Consider the following 17377-nt stretch of genomic DNA (forward strand, 5'->3'; position numbering starts at 1 on the left):
GGAAGCCTCTGCTCCACGGTCCAGGCCCACCTCTGCTCCACGGTCCAGGCCCGCCTTCACTCCACCGGGGACCTCCATCCCTGCGGCTCCGCCTTGGTCCTCATCCCCATCGGCTCCGCCCCTCGAGCCTCTCAGGGCCCCACTTTCCATTGGCTTTGCCCTGTTCCCACACTCCACACCCTGTCTCGCCAGGCCACACTTTTATTTTCAAGTTTAGTTTAGTTCCATGTGATTTCTTGTTCCCTCATGTGATCTTGTCATGTGTTTCCCCTGTTCATGTGTCTTGTTTTCACTGGTTCATTGTTTGATTATTTTGTTATTAGTCTTGTCTTTTCATTGGTTTAAGTTCATTTAGTCTTGTTATCTTGTTTATAGTTTAGTTTTGTGATTGGTTGTCTTTTTTACCTGTTACCCATGTCCTTGTATTTAAGCCCTCATGTTTGCCATTGTCTAATGTCAGGTATTGTGAATGTAACTTTGTTTTGTCAAGTCAAGCCAAGCCAAGTCAAGTTTTATGTATGGTGTTTTTCTTATTGCATTACGTGTTGTTCTGAAAGCAAAAAGAAATAAAGGAAACACAGAATGTAGGCTGTCATTCGCACAGTCTGACCAAAGCAAAGCGGGTGCATTTACTCGTGCGATTAACAGAAAGTGAAGCGATGCCAGCTCGTGATGCGCAAATGGCTTGCACACACTGCACGAGTCTGTTGGGTATACTGCAGTCTCGTCACATTTTAACTTTTTGTTTAGCCTCCCATTCAGCTCATAAAAACACGTATTTTTTTAACACGTGATCATGAGGAAGGATTACATCAAGATACATCATGGAATGCAGGTGCGGAATTTATATAAATAAAATAGTCAATTCCTCTCTCGCCGTTGCTGGCGTGCCAGTGATTACCCCATTGGCACACATGCCATAAGTTGCCGACCCCTGCAATAGGGTCATCGGCCGATGCATTATCAGCATTTGATACCAAGCTCCCTAGAGGGACTCAAATCTACTATAAGCTTTTGTTTCAAGGCTTCTAGCTTTACATGAGCCAAGGCCCAGATAAAAGTGCACTTTTAAACATGTTTTTGTCGGGTAATCTAAATATGATTAAAGGGATAGTTCACCCAAAAATGAAAATTCTCTCATCATTTAGTCGCCCTCCTACCATCCCAGATGTGTATGACTTTCTTCTGCTGAACACAAACTTTTTAGAAGAATATTTCAGCTCTGTAGGTCCATAAAATGCAAGTGAATGGGTTCCAAAAATGTTAAGCTCTGAAAGGACATAAAAGCAGCATAAAAGTAATCCATATTTTCCAGTGGTTAAATCCATATCTTCAGAAGCGATATAATTGTGGGTGAGAAACAGATCAATATTTAAGTCCTTTTTACTATTAATCTCCACCTTCACTTTCACTTTTTGGTGATTCACATTCTTTGTGCATATCGCCACCTACTGGGCAGGGAGGAAAATTTGTAGTAAAAAGGACTTAAATATTGATCTGTTTCTCACCCACACCTATTATATCGCTTCTGAAGACATGGATGTAATTACTGAAGTCTTATGGATTTTATGCTGCCTTTATGTGCTTTCTGGAGCTTCAAAATTTTGGTACCAATTCACTTGCATTGTATGGACATAGAGAGCTGAGATATTCTTCTAAAAATCTCTGTTTGTGCTCAGCAGAAGATATAAAGTCATACAAATCTGGGATGGCAAGAGGGTGAGTATTTTCATTTTTGGGTACTATCCCTTTAAAGTACTGTGCTTTTTTAAACTTTATACAGTGTGTTTTGCCCTCTTAAAAACATCTCCATATTCCTGTAATATGTATAACGTGACTGTTATAATTATTCATTTTGGTTGTCATTGTGTAATTTATCTTAATTTATTTATCCTGATATTCTGAAGTACTTTAATAGCTAACCACAGCTGTGGTAGGATCAAAATCACAGGTCCCTGCGGTTCAGTTGGGGTTGGTTTAATAAACTACACTATGGTCAGTAAATGCTTCATCTATTAGCTTGAATGCTTCTCCAAAGGACTTGATTTATACAGCCTATTTATGAGCAGTGCTACACAGTGCGCATAAAATAAACATGGTAAGCGAGGGCTCACAAATATCATCTGACTGTCAGTAAAACATGATCATATGACTTTACACAGACAACCATGTGGTGAATGGCACAACAAACATATTTAGGGTCCCTTAATTCACAAGTTTGAGGTGAAAACAAGCATCTATTTAATTGATAAATACACAGAATGGATCAATTTCCTCATCTTTATACACAGCGTTTCATGCTGTGGCTGTGAAAGGGGAACCATTATGAGGATTGATGGACCTCAGCGGAAAGTATGTCAAGCCGGTGGCCATGACACTCAAGATGCATAGCAGCCACAGACTCATGACCGTCACACTGCCCAAAGACTCGACCATTTCTAATTTATGAAGGCTCTACCACAGCCTCAATAATTCATATACACAGCTCCACACAGTGATCACTGAAGCACGGAGTGCCTTTCACACAAGACCAAACAAATAAATAAATAAACGCAATTCTCTTTCAGAGAAGGGTTGCCACTCTATGAGAATCTTTTTTTTTTTTTTGGACTACATGGACCATATTTGGAACCGCGTATGAATCAGCATCTGACGGAGAAATTGCTGAAAGAAGAGAAGAGTGATACTTCATTCAGAAAATGGTCACAAAACCATGTGAACTCTTACTCAGTTTTCCAAATGTCAAACATGAAAAAAACAAATGAAAAAACATAGAACAGGACGATTCCCAAACAATTCGAGAAAATGAGGAGCTTGCTATTAAAACAAGTGGGACATCTGGACATCAAATGAAGCATGCAGAAGAATATTATGAAAGCCAAAAGATGCACTCTGCATTATTTCAGTCATGTATGTTTTTGCAAGAAATGTTTATAATTATTTGATATTTATTTTCTGCAAGAAGTGTTTATTTTCATTGTTTTTTTGTTTTTTTTTTAAAGATACTTTCACCGATCAGCCACAACATTAAAACCACCTGCCTAATATTTGTGTAGGTCCCCCTTGTGCCACCAAAACAGCGCTGTAACACATGTTAAGGTTCGGGTATGGAAGGAGGAGATGGGGAGCAGTGGTATGCTTCAGGTAGGCTTATATTTTCTGCCTTAAGTATACTTGAGTGCAGCCTTCTCTGTGCTTTTCTTAGTTCAGTCAGTTCAGTGTAACAAAACTCTCAGTTAACATCAAGGCACGGCAGTCGCTGCACTCTCGTGTCATTCTCTATTAGCTCTCTGGTGTGTTTTGGCTGCTTTTGAGGTCTCTCCCCACTATCACTGTAACAACAACGGTTAGAAATTATGCCAACCAGCTTGAGGAGCCACACCACTCCCTCTCTCCCTCAAACAGACACACGACCAATCCCCCATCTCCACATACCCCCACCGCCCGACTCAGTCCAGAGCAACATCCGGCCTGCCAACTACCCCAACCCTCCATTTCTGGAGAGAAAGTCAGTCACAGCCATCCGTGCCCCCGGCCTGTGGATCACCTCAAATTTGAACGGCTGAAGTGCCATGTACATAAGGGTGATCCGCGCATTGGTATCCTTCACACGGTGGAGCCACTGGAGTGGAGCATGATCTGAATAGAGGGTGAAGGCCCACCCCAGCAGGTTGTAGGGGTGAGGACAGCGCACTTGATTGCCAAACACTCCTTTTCAATGGTGCTGTACTTAGTTTCCCTCAGAGTGAGTTAATGGCTAATGTACAGCACCGGTGTTCCCCTGTGTTAATTGACCCAAAGTGTGGAGTTTTATTCTAATATCAAGAATGTACTGAATTTCATTTTTAATGTTTGAAGGTCCCTCTTCCCAAGCTTCCCGTATGACATCAAACATACCACGTGGCCGACTCCACATGGATTCACCAACTGACATTCACAGCACGCTGCACACCACCTGTGACTGTCCTCGTGAATGCTCGGCCGAAAAAAATGGGCCATAATTCAGTTGTGTTTTTTCCTGTCCTAAATGGCCAGCCACTGGATTATGATGAGCCGCCTGGAAGAGAGCTTCCCGACGGCTCTTCGGTACTTATAACTGGGTTGTATTCTCTTTTGTTTCACTCGACTGCATGACTCGACACATAAAATCTTTAATAATTGAAAAATATGGGTATGCGAGCGTGACGTTAGACTGGAGCTGTTGACCATCAATTACTCTCACTTAGTCAAATGCGAGTTTGAGAGACTTGTCACATGACTGCTCTAGGGGGAAATCCCCTTCAGGGAATTCCCAGAGGGCGGGGACTTCCTCCCTTGCATCACTTTGATGCGGAGGAGAAGTAGATGGTCCTGGCACTGCATCTCCAGCCATAGCATCGCACGTCACACACCGAGACATTATTTCACAGGACCCATTCGCACAAATTTCCCTTAATAAATTCTTAAAATCAGGCCAATTCATCCCCAAAAACAGTGGATGGGTGAGGCGGGAATTAACCGCAGCCTCCACTCTATGTTTTCTCTCCCTGAATAGTATCTCAGTGGTAACCACCGAATACGTGTGAATATCCATATGCACACTTCACACCTTCAAATGATTATTTGTGCCCAATGCCCCGTCTTGTACCAAGCTTTGGTGGATAGAGGTTTGGGAACAGCCAGAATCCACCAAAGCTTGATATGTATCCCCCTGGGTACTCACCGGTATCCGATACACCCCAGCTTGATCGGGGGCAGCCTGTGGAGCGTCAGGGACCCGGACCAGAGTGCCCACATCCATTACTGGACCTGGAAGTCCTGGAAGTCCTGGAAGTGCCCTGGCACCCCGCAGCTCAAACAGACCGGTCCAGGATTTCCGACTATACTCGTGGGACTGGGCCCGACAACCTGGGAGGCATAGCGGAGAGAGAAAGGTTTAACAGGGGAAAGAGATTTAGGCATGGTACTGCCCTGTCTCCTGGGGGCGGGAATGGGATGAAAAGAGGACGGGCGGGGGTGGGGTTTGGGGGAAGAGAGAGAGTGAGGAGGGAGAGAGAGACTCTGCTTTAGTGGTTCCCAGAAACGCCGTCATGTAATCCTCTGCCAACTGGACCGTATCCTCCAGCGACGCCGGACGATGACACTGGACCCACTCAGACATGCCATGAGGAAGCTGGGAGATGAACTGCTCCAGTGTCACCAGATCTACGATGTCCTGGGTGCCGCGGGTCCCCTCAGCCAGCAACCATTTCCGGCAGGCATCTCGGAGCTCTGTTATGGACTACGACCGACCCGTTGCATGATGGCTCTCTTTAGATCGGCGTACACAAGGAGATTAGCATCGGGAGTTGTTGGGATGCTAGTTGTGCTTCCCCGGAGGGCAATGGCAGTAAGCGGGCTGCCCACTGGTCAGGTGGCCATCTCCACACCTTGGCCGTCTACTCGAACAGATCGAGGTAGGCCTCCGGATCATTGGCAGGGCCCATTTTAACCAGAGTAACTGGTGAGACATTTGATGTGGGCTCCGGTGTCGCAGCCGCAGCCCCCTTGTGTGTGATCAGGCTCCGAAATGCCTGCCGGTCTTCCGCTTGAGCCACAGCTTGACGAGGGCCTGGTATTGATTCTGTTGGATACCGGCGAGGGTCTGGATCACTTCGGCAGGTGGTGAAGATTCCATGACGACGTAACTCCTTCCACGAATCCCGGGTTTCAGCATCAGTGTAACACATGTTAAGTTTTGGGTATGGAAGGAGGAGACAGGGAGCAGTAGCACGCTTCAAGTAGGCTTTAATTTTCTGCCTTAAGTATACTTGAGTGCAGCCTTCTCTGTGCTTTTCTTAGTTCAGTCAGTTCAATGTAATCAAACTCTCAGTTAACATCAACTTCTCGAAATCTTCAGCTTCACAACAAAACAATAAAACACACAATAAGGCACGCCAGTCGCTGCACTCTCGTGTCATTCTCTCTCAGCTCTCTGGTGTGTTTTGGCTGCTTTTGAGGTCTCTCCCCACTATCACTGTAACAAGAAACAGCTGTTAGAAATTATGCCAACCAGCTTGACAATCCACACCACTCCCTCACTCCCACAAACAGACACACGACCATGCCCCCATCCCCACAAGCGCCAACCAGCATCTCAGAATAGCATTCTGAGATGCTCATCAACAAGGCATTTCCGTCCACAGAACTGCCGCTCACTGGATGTTTTTTGTTTTTGACACCATTCAGAGTAAATTCTAGAGACTGTTGTGTGTGAAAATCCCAGGAGATCAGCAGTTACAGAAATACTCAAACCAGCCCATCTGGCACCAACAATCATGCCATGGTCCAAATCACTGAGATTCACAGATCACAGAGAAATTTTGTACCCATCCTGATGGTTGATGTGAATATTAACTGAAGCTCCTGATCCATATCAGCATGACTTTATGCACTGCACTGCTGCCACACGATTGGCTGATTAGATAATCTCATAGATGATTGTTGGTGCCAGATGGGCTGGTTTGAGTATTTCTGTAACTGCTGATCTCCTGGGATTTTCACACACAACAGTCTCTAGAATTTACTCCGAATGGTGCCAAAAACAAAAAAACATCCAGCGAGCATCAGTTCTGCAGATGGAAACGCCTTGTTGATGAGAGAGCTCAACAGAGAATGGCCAGACTGCTTCGAACTGACAAAGTGTACGTTAACTCAGATAACCGCTCTGTACATTTGTGGTGAGAAGAACAGCAGGTTGGCGCTGCACAGGGGGGACCTATACAATATTAGGCAAGTGGTTTTAATTTTGTGGCTGATCGGTGTATGTAGCTTATTATTTTCTTTGTTCCATTGCTTTGGGAAGATCTTGAATTTCTTGAGGAAAGTTTATAATAATGGTCAAAAACATATCAGACTGAAATGTGGCATAATGTGAAATTTAGCACTATGGTAATGATTTATAACCAAGTTGAGTGTTTTTTTTTTATTTATTTTTTTACTTTGACTATTGTCAAGTAAATAAAGAGAAAATTATATTTTTTTAATTATAGGAAGTATTTAAATCACTGACTGGATTATCCAAAAAATAGGCATTTCAATATGATTATTTAATGTATAAACCAATTTTAATTGATTTAAAAAAAATAATATACTGTGATATACTGTATATCGTTATCGTGATATAAAATTACTCATATCGTGATGTAAAAGTTTGGTCATATCGCCCACCCCTAGTTCTGTTATATAATTTCTCACCTTGGCTAATTTCCTTGACTCTTTATTTTTAAGAATATTTTATTCAGATTTTCATAGCATAAAAGCTCCTCCAGAAGAAGCAATGCTGTTTTAATGTGAGACGTGAGACGGGAATTACGCAAGCAGCTTTTGCCAGTTGTAGTCGCGGATTAGGACTCCACTTCAGGAAAGCATCAGGAACCCCTCTAGTTGATGCCACAAATGCACAGAGTAACACCATCCCCATTATTGCAGCGCTTCGATGCCACGGTGGTTTAAGCTTCATGTTAATATTTTTCCTGGACATTGTGTCAGACCATGTTTGAATTTGTCGGACATTTTAACATTTTAACAGTCAAAAACTGGTAAATACCAGCTAACGGAAACCCTGCCATAGGCACAATGCTCACAAAACCCATTGACACAAGTAGGGAGAGAGGGCACCTAAGTCCAACACACTGACACACATACTGAATACATAGGTGGATGTGAAGATTTCAAACCAACTCTTGCAGCTAAACAAACTGTTCTGTATGGGATGTGCACATACAATGTCTCAGTATGCTCATTTACAGTAGATGCATACATTAAACGTGCCATACTGAGGTAGAGACTGGTTCTGGCATCATTCCTGTGCAGCTTTGAGCCTGGGAAACAGCATGGGAACTGTCCCACATTCCTCAGACGAGTCACGATTGGGGATTGCAAACGTGTGCAGTTGGAATGTATCGTCATTAGTGCATTAAACCATGAGATGAGGCTACCCTCCACTGATAGTGACTTAACTGTTCTATTGAATTGAAGCTGCCATCTCTGCTATATAGACCAGTGAACCCAACAACACAAGAAATGGGTGCAGTGTATGAATAGAAAGTTTGAAGGGTTGATTTTGCCATTAACGAGTTTTGCCAGACTGAAGGCATGTCAATGTTTATGTAACCATTACCAACCACATTCTCACAGTCAGATTTGTATGGCTTTCTCTACTGGTTAAATGGTCTCTAATGAAATGTTCTATATGCTGAGAAAGTGAAAACTCAATCAAATTCCTAAACAGTACATTGAATCTTGGTGTCTCATAATTATACCATAAAATCAGATTTGCCCACATGGTCATTTTTTACAATGTTTTCCTTCAAAGCACACAAAACAAAGTATTCAACTTCCACTTGTTTGTGGCTCATTTTCACCTGGTCAATGATAAAACACAATTTGATTGATACATGTGGGGAGGGGGGCTTGTTTGACTTGGGTCACTAACTAACCACCTAACAACCACCCAGATCACCCTAGCAACCACCTAGCAATGCCCTAAAACAAAAACCCTAGCATCCGCATAGCAATTGGCTAAGAAACACTCAGAACACCATAGTTACTGCATACAGTAGCAACGTCTTGGCAAACACCCCTACAGTGGCGGTATGAAGGGACTTGTAGGGTGGAAGAGTCAAGCTCATCAATAGAAACCCCACAGTTATAATATCATTGACTTATATTCATTTGTTTAGGGTCTTGCTAAAATTGTTCCCTCCATCTTCAGGAAGCAAATGGTCCCAGGAATTGGACCATATTTGGTCAGAATGGTGCATATCAATGTCATGTTTGAGAGCAAGCAAAAACAAAGAGTAAAATAGGCCACGTGTTGATTTTCAAAGTCAGCTTTATGTAAAAAAAGAGGAAGAGCTGAACTCCTCATTGGCATCAGTATTTACACAACAAAAGGTGGCTAATAAGCACTTTCCACACATATCAAGGACTGACGCTATTATGATGCAGAATATTCAGTGTATTTGGTGCTGAGCGCTATGCAGATGACAGAAGGCAACAGGCAGGGATGATTTTGCAACCAACAATGTGGCCATTTCATCCCTGGAAATTGGTTTTTTTCATCAGCCTTGATGTAGAGAGAATTCAGAACTGCACATTGAATTCATTACCAACCCACTGATGGCCTTTTGTTCATCAAAACACCCATGGAAAAAGCACAGCCTTGATTCAAGGGAGCCAGGTGATAGTGGTAATGTAAAGCGACTAACCAAAACAACCTGTAGCTCTTTATCCCACTGCCTAGCTGAATAGAGAGTACTGCATCAGAATAGACAGCAATTAAACATGGGATTGATGCGTCTGCTAAGTGGAAACCATACAGTAAACTCACTACTTTTGCTACAGGATAATTGATAGTTCCATTTTAGATTCTTTTAAAACTTTTAAGGGAATGGGGACAGCCTTCATTGCATTATATTTTCCAGAAACCCAGCATGAACCATGAAATAGTCTACAAAGGAAAGCCATTAGAAAGATCTAAATACAATTAAAAAACACTTATTTAATCAGTGGCCCCATAGTTTTCTCAGTTACCTAATTCAGTCACTCTTACTGGAGACCTGGAACATGATTAACGCAGTCAAAGTATCCACTTTATAAGGCCACTCTGGTGTTTCTCATTGTTGCTTACTTCCGTTGTTTTCACCCCCCTCCACCCCATCACCACAAGTTTAGGTTCCGTCCTGGGTGGGGGTAAGCTCCGCTCCCCTGCCATCATTCCGGCAGGATCCAACTGTTCAAGCAAGTATCAGAACGCTGAACCATAGGACGAATGTTACACCAAATGATATAAGTATTTCTACGTTCTCATTAATCCCATTAATCCAGAGTCTTCTGATAGACCCAACTATCAATGGGCATGACCCCCACATCAGCCAATTCAACTCCATTAAAGTTTACCCAATGCTTAAAATCACCACACTGGATGCTCAAAGACATGAATTATGGGATGAAATAAATAGATTCCATTTATTTGTTGATAAATGGAAAATCTATCATTAGCTGGATCCAAAAATCCATAAAAATGAGTGCAATAAACGGTTGGTGCCATTTTCACTATAAAAAGTATAAATGTTTTCAGTGTTGTATAGAACACTGAATGTAATGAAGGACACAAGCTAATTATATTGAGGAACAACTGGGACTTCATGGCCAGTGGCCTCTGTGAAATGACAGAGCTCTGTTGTCTGGAACAATTCTGCCTGCTGGGCCAGGACTGATGGCCGTTGATGGGCACCCCACAGGCATAGCTGAGTACCCACACAACCACAGCAGACAGAGTATTGGATGATGCTCATGGGCACTGCTTTAATAAGCTCAGTGATCATTTCCATCTTCCAGATATTAATGCATTAGGGTATTAAATCTACTTTCACAAATAAAAAATAAAGAGGATCTGTACACAACTCTTCAAGTTCAGCAACATTCTAAACCTTTTGAGTATTTATGGATGTAGCTTGAAAAGGGGCACATCTTTGTGTTAACAAGGTGACAGCTAAGAGCATTTACATTTGTAAATGTTTGTTGTGCAATCAAAGTGTACATTTTCCTTGAATGATCACCAATAGTTACTCATGTCTTGTGTATGGATTCATATTTCAGGTGGGAAGTTACAGTTTGGTAGAAAACATTACACTGTAGCCATGAAAACATGTTGACATAATAATAGATGCCATTGTGTCAGAGTCTGTCTCCCTCGTGTTTCCTAGGACTCTTATTTTGAAGTGTTTCCCCCTGGACTATGTTACCCAGTATGCACTGCCCTCATCACTGCCATCTGTTCCTTATTGTTCTTACCTGTGTTACATTCCCTCATTAGGCCTTGTATTTGTAAATACCCTCTAGTTTAGTTCCTTTTTTGTCAGTTCTTGTTTGTTGTTGTTTTGAGTTCCTGTTTATTGTTTCACTGTCATCAGTTTTATTAAAGCCTGCAAATAGACCCTACATCTTATCTCAGCATCCATTCATTACAGAAGAACTGACCCAACATGGATCTAGCGGATGTCCAAATTCTGCTTCTCAAGCAAGTGGACCGTCCTGTTGAGGATCACGTCCGTGAGTTCTTAGAACTAGCAAATTTAGTGCACTATCCAGACCGTTCTCTGGTGGTTTTCTTCTGGACCGGTCTGAATAGTACACTGAAGGAACTGATGCCTCCGGCTGATCCTCACTGGACACTCTGTGAATATGTTGAAGGCTCTGGAACTTTGCGGTTCTCCTTTCACAGTGGATTATGGTGGGAACCCTGGTCCAAAACCTGCTTCTTCAGCTCCTTGCTCCAAGCCTGCCTCACCTGGCTCCGCCCGCCTTCGAGCGTCTCTGCCTGACCCAGTCCCGGCCCTGTGTCCGCCTCCCAGGACTCCTGACCCAGTCTCTACCCTGAGACGGCCCCCCCAGACCTCCGAACCCAATCCTTACCCTGGGGTCTCCTCCCTGGTCATCTTCAGGTCCCCTTCCTCACCTGTATTTTCCTGCCCTCCTCAGCCATCTTTGGGGCGCCAGGAGTCACGCCTTAAAGTGAGGGTTATGTCACAATCTGTCTCCCTCATGTTTCCTAGGACTCTTATTTTGAAGCGTTTCCCCTGGACTACGTTACCCAGTATGCACTGCCCTCATCATTGCCATCTGTTCCTTATTGTTCTCACCTGTTTTACATTCCCTCATTAGGCCTTGTATGTATAAATACCCTGTAGTTTAGTTCCTTTTGTCAGTTCTTGTTTTTTGAGTTTCTGTTTGTTTCACTGTCATTTTTATTAAAGCCTGCATATAGATCCTACGTCTCCTGTCTCATTTCAGCAACCATTCGTTACACATTGGGCTACAGAGGACAAAAACAAACATGGGCTCTGATTTATACAAAAGGTCCTCACAACTGAATTTTGTGGGACATGACATAATGGAAGCATGCCTGCATGTTGTTGAATTTGATCAATATAAAACAAGCTGGCTTGGACAGCAGTTGTGCAAATACCTAAACAAGAAAATGAACTTTAGTCAACAGTGAATATAAACCTAATTACAAGCATCTTGACATTTTGCAAATGCCTTTCATTGGTCTGTTATTGTTCTGACCATTAACAGGCTAAAGAGTGATACCGATAACAATGAAAAAAACATACAGTATCAGTATTCACAGCTTCCAGTGTAGTGCCTTGATGTGTGCAGTTCGATTTGGTGTTTTGATGTATTTCCAAGTATGGGCGGGACATGTTGAAAGACTCGTCCCATAAAAAATAAAAAAAATGGCAAATAGGCTTTAGTTTACAGCCACACATACATGCTCCTTTCCACCATGCTGCTCATGTCAGAGCCACTTACTGGGGAAACTTGAGAAACGATCTCAATACCAGCCAGCATTTCAAAAGACTTGAGAACCGAACAATGATCTAACTTGCAACATGAATCCATAACCAGCCCACATCCGTGCACACAGCACATCGTGGTCTCTACTTACGACGAGTCCAATGCAGATGAATGAGAAACAAGCGAGTAAAAGATAATATATCCATGTTTTAAATCATAATATACTAAGCATAAAGAGTAAAGAACACTTACTCGAGCTATAAATCCCCCAAAACCTCTGGCTGCACAAAAAATATAAACTCCAGCAACTTTCCTCACATTCAGCTGCGTGATCATCCCTATGCCCTATTCCCTTCGAAGACAATTACCCTCTAAAACTTGTTTTCTCTTTAAATTATGTTTATTTCTCTTACTCCATTGGCAAACAGTTTTTTCTTGTTTTAAGCATAAATCTGATTAAATTTGATTAGATTTCTCTCAAAACAAGACTTAAAATCTTATGCCAGTTTGCTCGTCAAGAAAATAAATCACGTTTTAAGAATGTTTAAATATTTTTACTGGAAAACAAGACAAAAATAATTGTCTTGAAAATAATTTGGGTGTCTCAAAGGTAAGCACATACAGTAAGCATTTTGTTCCTTTGCCCTATAGCAAACCAGACCCATCTATCAGGTCATTGTTTTGTATGAGCATTAGATGATAATTGAAAAACTGCTCTGTGATGCTGATGATATCATTAAGACAATTCCACTATTCTACCTACGGTCTCATCAAAGAATTTACCATCATCATGCTCTGGCAATGTTTCTTTAATTCACCCTATATAGAATGATTGGTTTTAAGATGACAATGTTATGTGTGTCTAGTTTTAGTAATGTTGCTGATTATTCTGATGCTTGAGATAAAGCGACATTCCTTATACTGTAGAACACACAATGGCAGTCTGAACCTTTCAGAGAAGTTACTTCACTTTAGGCAAAACAAGCAGTGGCCATAAAACATCATTTGCATTTTAGCCAAGATAAACTGTAGAACATTAAATGTTTGTTGACATAAAACACCCAATGTGACACAAGTAGTATGTAATCTACTGGACACAAGATATTCAAATGAGCTCTAAGTGACTCATACCAAACAGTTTTGAGATAATGTCTCCTCATAGCTCACATGTCACGTCTTCTGCTAGTGGCCACGATGCATGTCTTGGTCATTTAATGTCTTTAGCTAATCGTGTGTGTTAGTGGGAGTTCAATAGAAAGATAACATTTTCAATGTGTTCTCTTTTGGATCCCACTGTGTATAGATATATAAATACACAGTCCATGTGCCTGTATATTTAAACAGAACATAAATATTAACTTATTTTTTTATGAATGACATCTAAAGGTAACAAAGACAGTAAATGCATTAATTTCATAGTAGCCTATAAAGAACACAGACTGTTAACTACTTGACCCTGAGGAATGATTAGGATGGGAAAACCTCACTCAGTATGTGTAAAGTGAAGCGACTATCCCTTTATTTATTCTGCATTAAGTACACTCAATAAAAAAATGCTGGAGATCACAGAATCTCCAAATACAGCACCACTGACAGTTTATTGTATGCTCATATTTACATTACATGCACGTGACGCATAGTTTTCCTAATGTTATTGCGATTATGCCGGAGAGACAGGATACATGCTATTAGTGAATGAATATGAATGAAAAAACTAGTGACAACCTCAAAATACGACTGAAGACTCTCTCTCTCTAGTTCCCTATTGATTCAGTTCACTCAACACTGCATTTGAACGCTATGGGGAAAATCCCTTTTTCACGACCTAGTTGAAGCCCTTGTATCATAATGCCAATCTTGTGGTTGGCAATTATGTTTGAGCTCCGCCCTTTTAGGTGCTCAATTGCCCTATATAAGCGGTTGCTCAAACATAATTTCTTCAGAATTTCTTCCTTCAAGACCGACATCGTCTCGTCTTGACTACAACGGATCATCTCATCTTGATCAGCCTGCTCATCGCCGTCGACGGACACCCTTCAGCGGACGGGATTCCCTGCAGATGCATCAGGACATTATTCACATCAGTCCAGCACCTGCAGCGAAGATTCAACCGCCCCATCTAGTGTTCCGGTGAAGAAGTCTCTCTGCCTCGCCGTCGGATCGGGTTCTTCGCTCAGCGAGATATCTACCTGCTTCCCGTAGCATCCAGTCAGGAGTTGTATCCTTTCATTATATACAATATAATTCCATCCAAGTGACGTAAAACACACATAAAAGAGCCACTTGTGTGTACGCATCTTTTTAAAGATGTTGTATCACAAGTGTTCCTGTGTGCGACATATCACTCCATCAGACCAACATGAGAGCTGCGTTCGCTGCCTGGGCCGCACCCACACCGAAGCAGCTCTCATGGGGACAGACTGCCCTCACTGTGAGGACATGAGTCTCAAGATGCTCCGCTCTAGGGTTGCCCTCGTTCTGAGGGACGATTACGCCTCCCGCGCCCTCCTGACCGCTTCCTCTGTGTTAAGTCACACAAGCCCTTTGATTTTCCCATGCAGTGTCTTCACCAGTGCAGTATACACGTGAGAACTTCCGGCCCTCTGTGAATGAGTGCAGTGTTGTCATATTTGGCCATGTCCCTCGTGGCTTCGGACATGGGAGAATGGTCCATGGAGGATGCTGCAGCCCCTTCCTCCAGTGAGGGTGAGGAGTGCGCACTGGCCACTGTTAGAGAGCTTCTTCGCATTCTCAACGGGTGGTTGAGGAGCTCGGTCTTGAGTGGTCCCCTCCACAGGACCCGGTAAAATCTCCGCGGCCCAGAGAACCGCACCATTTTTCCTGGAAGTCCATGTGCTAAACTTCCCCCTATTGAAGAGGCGGTTGCAGCTCATCTCTGTCCTTCTACAGCTGTGGGATGGAAATCCCGCACCGATCACCCTTCCAAGCCATGCCGACTGACATCCACACTGGCTGGAAGAGCTTACACAGTGGCAGGCCAGGCTGGTTCGGCGCACCATGGCAAGGCAGTGCTTCAAGTCTTTCAGGCTAAGCTCCTCAAAGATGTGGAGTGCACGCCATCTCCTCTCCCTGCACGCAACATATGTTCCGGGCCATCTGAACTGCGGTGCGGACAAGTTGTCGCGCCAGGGACCGATGGGGGGAATGGAGACTTCATCCTCAGATGGTTCTGAGGATTTAGGAAATGTTTGGCAAAGCAGAAGCCAACCTGTTTGCCTCCGCAGAGAAAGCCCACTGCCCTCTTTGGTACTCTATGTCCCAAGCCACGCTGGGACCCTTGGCCCACAAGTGGCAGGCGAAATGCAAATACGCGTTTCCCCCGGTGTGTCTCCTTCACTCTGTCAACAGCAAAGTCAGAGAGGACAAGATATCGGTTCTATTGGTTGCGCCAAAATGGCCAAACCAGCCATGGTTTCTGGAAATGATGGAAATATTAGGCAGCCCTCCATGGGAAATACAGCTGAGGAGGGATCAATTTGGCACAATTTGGCATCCCTTGCTGGAGCTGTGAAACCTACACGTATGGCCCCTGAAAGGTGCACAGCGCACGAGCCGGAACTGGCTCAGTCAATAATGAACACCATTTTGCAAGCTAGAGCGCCATCTACGAGACGCCTCTCTGCACTAAAATGGTGTGCGTTTGCGGATTGGTGCTCTTCACGCAACAAAGACCCAGTGAATTGCTCCATAACAGAGATCCTTACATTCCTTCAAGAGCAGTTGGACACAGGTCTTACTCTGTCAATGCTTAAAGTCTATGTAGCGACCATATCGGCATTTCATGCCCCAGAGGCTGGTTCCCCTATTGGTAGATATGATCTGATCATAAAGTTTCTTAGGAGATTGAGGTGTTTGAACCCCCCTCGCCCTGCTACAGTTCCAACATGGGACGTAAATCTGGTTCTGAGGGTGCTCACGAGCCCCCGGTTCAAACCATTGGAATCCATTGAGTTGCGTGTACTCTCTTTAACGACTGCACTGCTGTTGGCTCTGGCCTCAGTAAAACGGGTTGGTGATATACAGGTGCTGTTGGTTGACAGTTCATGTCTGGAATTTAGTCCAGGGCTTTCAAAAGCCACCATCAAACCCAAAAAAGGCCTAAGGTGCTTTCCACACCCTTCAGGGCTCAAATAGTGCACCTACAAACTTTCTCTTCTCCACTGTCTAATTCGGATGAGGAGCAGTTAGCGCATTTATTATGCCCCGTGCGGGCATTGCACACATATGTGGAGCACAATCACAAGTTTAGACTGTCAGATCAGCTCTTCGTATGTTATGGAGGATGCACAAAAGGCATGTCTGTCTTCAAACAAAGGTTCTCTCACTGGATCGTTGATACGATCACCCTCGCTTATGAATCACAGGGCATTAGATGCCCTATTGGTGTAAAGGTGCATTCGCGGAACACATTCACAAGGTTTTATAACCTAGACGTGACGTCCATCGCTTCGTGAGTCCTCTCTGTCTAGAGAGCTACTATTCCTTCACCCAGTGGATGAGTCTGAGCTCCTTATTTGGGCGGCTACCTGTTATAATTTTAATACAGCATCCTGGGTAGGCCGCAATCCAATTTACACCCACTAGAAGTCACAAGCACTTCCAATACAATAAAACCTCCCTCCCTACCTCTGGTTATGAAGGGGTTAATTATTCTGTGTGTATTATATGACTCAAATAGATCCTCAGATTAAGATTAACTTTCCATCTGGTTTTCACCATGTGGGGTCATTCATTTTCATATACACTTGAAGACACTGCCCGAAGGGCCGTGATCTCATATACAAATTCTTCTAAGTGTTTCTACCCTGGTACGTCTAGGGTATGAAGCTACGTAGTGCGGCGTGATGGGACTCTGTTCCCCATAGCTTTCAAATGCAATGTAGTGTGAACTGAATCAATAGGGAACATCTCCGGTTACTCACGTAACCTCGGTTCCCTGAGATGAAGGGAACGAGAAATTGAAAAACTTGTACGCACTACTACGTCAGAGTAACGAGTGATGCGTTCTTGTCCCTCAGTCAGAAATTCTGAA

The sequence above is a fragment of the Myxocyprinus asiaticus genome, chromosome 10 (assembly GCF_019703515.2).
Source record: "Myxocyprinus asiaticus isolate MX2 ecotype Aquarium Trade chromosome 10, UBuf_Myxa_2, whole genome shotgun sequence".
In the NCBI taxonomy this organism is placed as follows: domain Eukaryota; kingdom Metazoa; phylum Chordata; class Actinopteri; order Cypriniformes; family Catostomidae; genus Myxocyprinus; species Myxocyprinus asiaticus.